Source organism: Drosophila bipectinata, chromosome 4, assembly GCF_030179905.1.
Source record: "Drosophila bipectinata strain 14024-0381.07 chromosome 4, DbipHiC1v2, whole genome shotgun sequence".
Lineage (NCBI taxonomy): Eukaryota > Metazoa > Arthropoda > Insecta > Diptera > Drosophilidae > Drosophila > Drosophila bipectinata.
The window spans coordinates 3,229,385-3,238,867 of record NC_091740.1 but is presented as its reverse complement, the minus strand read 5'-3'; the positions used below and the strand labels follow the sequence as shown (position 1 = coordinate 3,238,867).

General features: G+C 39.3%; 1 long non-coding RNA gene across 1 annotated transcript; it reads right to left on the bottom strand.

Annotated features, from left to right (window-relative positions):
• Positions 1-4,309: 4,309 nt before the first annotated feature.
• LOC138926850 (uncharacterized) lies at positions 4,310-5,621 on the bottom strand. Its single transcript, XR_011443512.1, has 3 exons — positions 5,472-5,621; positions 5,057-5,396; positions 4,310-4,974 (listed from the first exon to the last, which is right to left on the bottom strand). It is a non-coding gene; the product is annotated as an uncharacterized lncRNA (long non-coding RNA).
• Positions 5,622-9,483: the final 3,862 nt, after the last annotated feature.

The window sequence follows — 9,483 nt, the reverse complement described above, 5'->3', positions numbered from 1 at the left end:
CACTGGATCATAAACTCACGATCGCCACTGTGCCTAGACTACAAGTTACTACTGTACAATTCAGTCCTAAAGCCAATCTGGACGTATGGCTCCCAGCTGTGGGGGAACGCGAGCAGCAGCAACATAGACATCATACAGCGCGCACAATCAAAAATCCTGAGCACTATCACAGGGGCACCTTGGTATGTTCGCAACGAAAACATCCACCAGGATCTGGGCATCCTCGGAGTGAAAGACGAAATCCAGAAGCAAAAAGAGTCATACAAAGAAAAACTGTCTTCGCACCCAAATTTTCTCGCTCGGGGATTGACTCGGGTTTCTAGCGTATCCCGCCTTAGACGAAACGACCTCCCAACCCAGCAATCGATTTTAGGGCCGTCTAACTCCGTATCAGTCAATATGACTGTTAGTTAAGTTAAAAATATAAGATTTGATACACCTCTTGTTAGTCTCGCAAAGAGAAGATTCAAGAAATAAAAGCAACGTTAAAATAAAAAAAATAAAAAAAAATAAAAAAAAAATAAATCTTAAACGATGTGCATACTTTTACCTCTCGGTAGTAAAGCCTTGTTGCGTCTGGCGTACGCAGGATCAACACGTATCTAAGCGATGAATTTCTTAATATTTTAACACGAATCTTTAATTCAATTTATAATCCGATATCCCTCGCAGATAAAATTTGTGTAACAATTTTTCTATGCCTAAACGTTTTCGTGCAAAACCACGCCTATTTCTTATTTTATTTATGTATATCTAAAAGAAATATTAAGCAAATTTCATATCTGGATTATGTATGTTAGGTTTTTTATAGAAGTATTTGGGGAATATAATGTCTGGAAATGAATTATAAAGAGCTTATGTAGGCTAGAGGAGGGTGCTCGAATATGGCCCCACCTTTTTTTTCGGCTACTGGCTCGGGATTTTTATAATAAATAAACTGCAAGAAGGACCAGAACAAATACTAACTGGAGAGAACAATTGTAGTGGTTTAAAACTATGACAATTTTAGAACATGCATTAAAACGCAGTCAATCAGTTGGGATACACTGCTGGCATTGCGGTTCCTTTTATGCCCGCCCAATATTTCGACAAAATTCCCGCCCATATTTAACATTAATATACAATTAATGCCTTAAAGGAGTTCGAGAGACGTTGTCGAGTGGAGATCAAGAATTTTTTTTTCCAAAACATTATAATTTTATATCTTAAAGAATAAAATTTTTTTCCTGTATTTTGTACCCTTGCAAAGGGGTTTGTCAAAAGTGTGGAGGCAGTAAAGAAAAATACATCTTAGACCCTATAAAGAATATAAAATCACCTTATACTCAGGATCAGCTCCTGATCACCGGTCAAGGAATATAAAATTCAGATTCGCCCGAAGTTAGTTTTAATTTCTTATTTTTGATCATACCCTTGCATAGGGTATTATAATTTTAGTCAAAAGTGTGCAACGCATTGAGGGAAACATCACCGACCCTATGAAAAGTAGATCAGGATCACCTTCTGAGTTGGTCTACGTCCATCTGTCTGTCTTTTTCTATGCGAATTAGTCTCTCAGTCTTTTAAAGCTTTCGACTTTAAGCTTTGTGAGGAGATTTTGACTCCACACACGCCAAGACTGGTGGTATGGAGCAAAGTCAAGAAAGGTTGAGGGGTGCGAAAGCGGTCCAGCGCTGGGACTATTTCACGCATGCAGTACGGGGGGAGGAAATTGAAGATGAGAGGCCTAGCCACAAGACGAAAGGAGCAGTGAAGGGAGGAGCGTGCCAGAAAAGCAGAGACGACGTGACACGTAACGATTCTCGGGACGGCCGCGCAGCCTTGCTTAGAAAGTGCGACGGGGCTAGCATTAACAGAGGAGCAACGAGTGGAGGGGGCGACGTAAAATGTAGCGGGCCCTCGAAGTCCGCATAGCAACAGCAGAGGTCCGTGGCCGGGTGAGGCGAGGGGACACGGACGGCAACCCGTCAGTTGGAGAGTGGCGTGATTTTGGATTAACGGCAGGAGCAGAATTCAGGAGGATTAACGGGCGCTTCAATTAGTATAAAAGGAGGCTCATTGGAGCGAATCAGAACCAGTCTTTTTAGGAAGTTTGTAGCGTTGAGTTGGAGAACCGCCTTTGGAAATTCCCACAATCAAGTGCCAGAGCGTTTTTTAAAAAGACTCGGTAGTTTGAGTTAAAGGACCGCCTTTGAAGACTTCAACAGCCAAAAGAAAGAGAACGTAAAGAACGAGCTAGGAAAGGATCCGTTGCAGGACGGTTTCTTGACCACCGCAGGTAGCCTTGCATGAAAGTGAAGAAAGCCCAAGTCTGGCGTACTGAGTAGAGTAGATGCAGTGATTAGACAAAAATGGGAAGAGTTAACATAAAATCGTAGGTACCAGAACCTGTTCGATGAAGAGACTGGCAAGCCAAAACAGGACAAAACTGGGTTCAGCAAGCAACATAATAGAAGTTCGTTGGCTTTCTCCACTTTAAAATAAAGAAGCTTGCAGTGTAGTCCGTTCGCTCGCCTTGCTGTAATGGAACGGTTTGAGTTTATAAAGTCGGCTCCACTATGTATAAATTGTCTGTCAAAAGGTCACACGAATGTGAAGTGTAAATCGACTTGGTGTTAAATTTTTGCAAGATCGCACCACAAACTTCTGCATTGATTTACTAAGACAAAAAATAGCTTAGCGTTACCACCAACAAGGTCCGAAGCATCCCATTCTCTAAGAAACTCTTCTTGGATGGATAGTATCTGAAAATCAAAAACGTACTACATACAAACATACTTATTCTTCAACAGCCTGTCTCTAGCCTGAATTACCAAGAAGCATTACTCGAGTCAATACATAGCAGTTTAAAAAAAAGGTTGGTCGTTGGAAGAAGCAGCAACTTCTAAAAAGCTTTTGACACCTGAAAAAGAGTTATGTGAGGAAAATTTTCAGAACAGAGGGACAGTTCCTCCCTCTCAAGCGAACTCGAATACTTCTTGAGTAATAGGTATCTTAGTTGGACGATTAACAGCTTCAAGCCCTTCAACGAAGTTTGTATTAATATCAAAAGCCTTTCGTCCTTCCTCCTCAAGACAATGGAGAGACTAATCGGTCTCCACATTAATCTTATCATTAATCCAGATGACATCCAGATGACAAAATCACGCGTATAGGAATAGCCGATCCAGGGATACGGCACTCGATATCACTACGTTCGTCGAAAACGCACTTAGTGACAAGGAATATGCACTTATTGCTTTTCTAGACATAGAAGGTGAGGTCAACAACATCCTGCCATGTTCGATAAGCAATGCGATAACTAGACTAGGGGTAGACAATCAATCCGTGCACCTTATAAAGCAGATCCAGGTAAATAGGACTGTTGAGGCGATACCAATTGATTATGTGAAGGAACGACCCATCAGAGTCGGTGAAACTGTGCAAGCTTAACACCTTGTCATATGGCATTGCGCCAGCCCCATTCCTGGCCATAAGGTGTTTGAAAAGTTTTAGTAAGTCCGTGAAAAATACATTTCAGTTGCTAAAGTTATTGTGTCCGACCTTTACGTCGACGACATGTTAAGGAGTGCTGGTTGTATTGAGGTTCTAAAAACAATTAAGTCTGAAGTAACTCAGGTTCTTGAAAATGCTGGGTTTGAATTAAGCATGTGGTTTTCAAACTCGTCTGAAGTTTCTGCATCAGAGAGCACGGTTAAGCCAATTCCTAAGTAGATTCCTAAAGTAGATATATTTAAATTTGAAATTGATGCTTCTGTCATGGAACAAAAGGCAACCAAGCGAAACATTCTTTTAGTGGCAACGAAGTTGTTTGACCCCATTGGCTTATTAGGCCTCATACTTATAAAAAGAAAGATCCTATTGCACGAACTTTTGTTAAATAAGCTCCCAATAATCCTAATAAGATTGGGACGAGTCACTTCCACTTGGAAACTACCTTGTCGCAATTAGAGGAAATCTCAATTCCGAGATTCGTGTTTACCAAGTCGATATCAACCAATCAAGTTCATGTCTTCTGACGCATCGATACGAGCTTGCTATTGAGCTTGCGTAACGCAACCTATATTTGTAACGAATCTGCAGAAGTTTCGTTGTTAACTTCAATGTCTAAAGTAGCGCCGCTCAAGATAAATACGCCTCCCCGTCGCCATAAATGCGCCATCACCTCTTGGTGCCGTTCACCTATTCGGAAATCTCTGCCGCAAGATAAAGCCTCTAATCAAAGTTCGAAGTGTATTTGGTCGGATTCAGAAATTACTCTTCATTGGATTCGTTCCCATCCATCGTCGTTGCAACGTTCGTATCGAATAGAGTTTTTAAAATCTTTATTTAGCCGCATATAAAATTGGGATTATACAGAGGAAAGCCAATTTAAGGTGCGAGTGCAATGAAATAATGAACGGGAGTTCGCCCGCCTTAAATATGTTGAGCGGATGCTCGCTAGCTTGAGATGCCAAATTAGTTGGGCCGAAAGGCCGAAAAGGAGTCGGCTTGCGACCAACAATGCGCACACTATTAATTATATAATCCTAACAGTTGCTTGCTGCCTTACCCGACATTCTCCTCCCAGTTGGGGCTTCTACTCCAACTTCATCCTTAAAGGGCAAAAGGCACAGCTTAGACACTGCGCGCTTGGTAACTTGAGATGAGGTTTGAATCAGCGCCACTCGAAAGACTTCATCTCGACCAGGGATTAACTCCAATATTTTCGCAAGCGGCCATTTCATCGGAGGTAAGTTCTCGTCCTTGACTAGCACCACATCGTTCAGGGCCAAGCCAGGACCGGAGGCAGGCCATTTGGAGCGCCGCTAAAGAAGTTTTAGGTACTCTTCCTTACATCAGGGCCGGAAAGACTTCTGCAGGAAAGGCACGCGCTGCCAGCTGTCCAACCGGTTGAAGTTCAGCTTTGTGACATCGGGCTCGATAACCGGGACCAGACCGGGACAAGACAAATATATGTTTGTCTTTGTATCTCTAATTGCATAATTTTATTTGTTGAATAATACGCTGTAACTTCCGATCGTGTGATGGTTTTATATGTGTGTTTATCTTTTACCTGGCAAGTCGGCATGAAGCCGCCTTTTTTAATGATGTTAGCTCCAAAGGAAGTCATGCGAAAGAAGTTACTGTATTCAAGGATGTGTTGAAGAAAATACCTGGAATGGCTGGTGTAAGTAATGGATACAGTTTGACTTTTCCAGTTTGACTTTGCACAGCACAATCCACCCGTTTCTCTTTTGAACTTTAACACATTGCAATATCTGTCGTCATTGGTCCAATTCCTAAATTTGTATTTGTCTAAATCTATGATTCGCAGTGGAACCATATTGGAAGTCTAGTAATAATTCCAATTATAGGCATGGTGAGAACTTATGGAAATCAGACTTGTATGGCGGCTAAGGCAAGAAACAAACATTCATGAATTTATTCATAGATAAACTCTATCAATATTGATTTGAAGATCAACTTACATATTATTTAATTTGTGGGTGTATTTTTATACCCTTGAGGGTTTTATAATTTTGAAGGAGACATCTGCGACCATAGAAAGTATATATGTACATAAGGGATGCCCGAGCTCTGCATACGAGAGAAAAAACTCCAGCTTTTTTACAACAGCTTATTATTACACAATGACAAATAATGCAGAGCTTCTTACTTAAAAAATAAATTTTCTGCAAAGAAGAAGTGTATCGCTTCAGGTCGACCATTTTGGCAGAAACAAAGACAAGAATAAATTTCTTGCAGTTTTCGGCACTCCAAAAACAAAATGCATTCGGATTAGCTCGATTGTGGAGAATAGGGAAAACACGAAAAAGTGTTATTGTAATTGCCCTTTGCCTATGCTGGGAGCAGTGTTGCCAGAGAATGAGCTGCCATGACCATGTTCATATGACTAATGAAATTTGCAGTTTTTGTATTTTTTTTTTTAGCTAGATCTTTAAGCAAATCTGAAATTTCACAATTTTCTTCAACGCTGTATTCATCGTTGTTTTTTTTTTTAAAATTTGCTGCACTTATTTTTCGGGTAGATTGTTTGAGTAAAAACACTCTCCGTGCCTGCGCAATCCATATCTGCGAAATTAAAAGTATGTACTATAATTAAGAAACAACTGATTATAAATTTAAAAACAACCTTGATGCTTAAAATAGCGTTTAACGATTTAAGCTGGAGTCTGTTCCGTAGTTTTGTTTTGACAAGATACATCTGGCTAAAAACGCGCCTAAACTTGAACTCGTTATTCTGCAGTCAAGAATCTCGAAATAATTGCTTATTAATCACTTTAGGCATTTTCTTTTCTTGAATTTCACAAATATGTACATATGAGTGGTCGTACATAGACTAGATACTGAATACTAAATATGCACAAGCATCGATTACACACACCATTGATAAAAAAAAAAAACTCACAATTATTTCACGGATCAATACAAATACTAGTTTTGATATTCATAAGTAAAATAATATTTTAAAAACGTTAAAATTTCCCCGAAAACCCTTATTGCTTAAGCTACGAAGCTTATGCTTATGTTTAGGAGCCACGAAGCTTATGGCGTGAGCATGAACCTTATGGCGCGAGCAGTCTAACACAACCCCGTATGCATGAGCATTTGCAAAAACAAATGAGCAGTGAGAGTAATGGGATGTGCACCACTGATATATATTATTGATCAGGATCACCTCACCTCACACACCCTTCTTTCCTTTTCACGCTGTATATACTTAAATCGGAACGGCCGGGGTCTACCGACTATATTCTATAGCTGCAATGTAACTGATTGATAGAAAATGATATAACTTTGGTGTATTTTTTTTTTTTTTTGCAGTATAATACGACTTACCAAATTTTGTAAGGATCGGCTAACTATATATAGCTATCATCACTAACAACACAGCATATTCGTTAGGTCGGCTTTTAGACTTATGTTTTTTATCTGATCCTGATGGTACCGCGCTTTTCAGAGCTTTGCCCCTTTCAACCCCAGAGGATCCATATCACCCCACACTGGAAGTTTCAATCGAAACCATTCCTGGTATCGATCAGATGTCTCCATGCGTGGAAAATAAGATTCGCTTTTTCCGTAAAGCTGATTTTCACAAACTTAATAGCCTTATCGATTCATATGATTGGTACATTTTCTGGCATGCACCCATCTTCATGTCACCTTAGAAAAATTTAATGTATTTTAAATAAATTTTTTGACTCCTGTGTGCCATGGAAATATCCGTCCACTCCTTGGTCTACAAAAACCTGCAGTAGAATAGATTTTTTAAGATATCTATCTACTAGCTCGGTCAAACTTTACCGTTCATAACGCTGAAAGTTACAGGAATTATATTCGCCGCTGCCGGATACAATTTACTTAGGATCCAAAGCAGTTTTATAACTTTGTAAACACTAGGGTCAAACCCACTTATTCGCCAGGCCCCGATAGAGTACCAGGCTGTGCCAGGGCTCTGTGCAAACCTCTTCTAACACTTTTAAACTTGTCTTTGGAAACCTCGATTTTTCCCCTTAAGTGGAAGGAATATATTATAATTCCCTTACATAAAAAAGGGAAAAAGTCCAATGCTGGCAATTACAGAGGTATCTCTAAATTGTCGTCCATTCCAAAGTTATTCCAATCTTCAGTTCGATCTTGAAAGTATTCAAAAATGGTGTTAAGCGAATGATTTAAAACTTAATTGGTCAAAATGCAAACTTATGTCTTTATTTCGTTTTTTTCCTCTTTAGGCTAAGTATTTTCTTTATGGCATTTCCTAAGAAAAATTAACCTGGGGTTATGATCCCGGAGTCCTATTATACACTAAACTTAAATTTGCCGACCATATTTTCTCAATGGTTAAAGGAGGCTAAAAGAGTCCTTGGTTTCATTTAAAGATGGTCATAAGAATTTAACGACCTCTACATAACTAAAACTTTATTAATTTTTTTGGTTCGTCCGATACTGGAGTACGGTTCAAGTGTCTTGTCCACAATATGGTCACAAGACAGTACATCAGGACCGCATAAAATCCGTACAAAGAATTTCTTAACTTTTTCACTTAGAGGTCTAAACTGGGATGCAAATTTTCACCTTCCTTCTTATAATAGTAGACTCTTACTAATAAACTTACCAAGCTTACCAAGTACCAAACTAACTAATAAACTCACCAATCGTAGGACAATGCTGGGTGTAGTTTTCCTGCATAACATCATCAATGGGGATGTAGATAGCCAGCATTTACTATCACGCTTTAATTTTAACATTCCCAATAGAAGGACCAGAAACATTAGTCCTATATTACTTAGCCATTGCAGTTCGACATATGCACAGCACGACCCTTTTAGGGTCGTAGTTCGATGTTCGAACTACAATAGTCTTTACTCTATAACATTTCTTTTCTGTCCTTCAAGTTTAAAATGTAGAATTTTAAATTTCCTTACTAACTCTTCCTAGCTTAATAAATTACTAATAGCTTAACATATACTAATAAATCGTTTCTCGACCGCCCCTCGGTCGTCTGGGCCTCTTAGCTTTATGATGAATGCTAGCTGATGCTCTAACTTATGCGCAAGCCATTCCCAAAATTCTGAAAGTCCGCGGAAAAAAAAATACATAAATAAAAAATTAGCTCAATGAGGAACGTTCAAAAAAATGAGCGTAAAAGCTCAGTAAACCAAAGAAACGGCTTTTACTCTTACCAAAGATTATAAAGTACATAGATGGGACATCAGGGCCCAAAACGGACAACTTTTTGCGTCGAGCTTGTTGGTGAGGGGGGAACGCACATGCATACGATTCTATTTTTAGAACTCTTTACATGTATCAGTCAACAAAAATGTGAACCTATGTGTGTATGTGTGACTGCTCGCACGACGGCGTAAAAAGGTTTTGGCTTCCAAATTTCAATTTCAATTTCTCGTTTCTGTTTTCGATGCGCCGATGTGGTAGTTGGTAGATCAAATAATATTTTTGATCGCCTCAGATCGAGACAGGATGGTAGCCTAATGCATAGAGTAGTTACTCTATGTATAATTTTTCTGTGTTCAAATCCTCGTAAGGACTTTGAACTTTTTCTTTCTTTTATAATTATTATTATTATTTTTTTTCTTTAATTGTAATATTTATACCCTTGCAGAGGGTATTATAATTTTGGTCAAAAGTGTGCAACGCAGTGAAGGAGACATCTCCGACCCTATAAAGTATATATATTCTTGATCAGGATCACCTCCTGAGTTGATATGAGCATGTCCGTCTGTCCGTCTGTCCGTCTGTCTGTCTGTCCGTCTGTCTGTTTCTACGCGAACTAGTCTCTCAGTTTTAAAGCTATCGTCTTGAAACTTTGCACATACCCTTCTTTCCTTTGCACGCAGTATATAAGTCGGAACGGCCCGGATCGGCCGACTATATCCTATAGCTGCCATATAACTGATTGATCGGAAATGGTATAACTTTGGTGTTTTTAGAGTTAGAGAGTTCAAATTTGACATGAGAGCT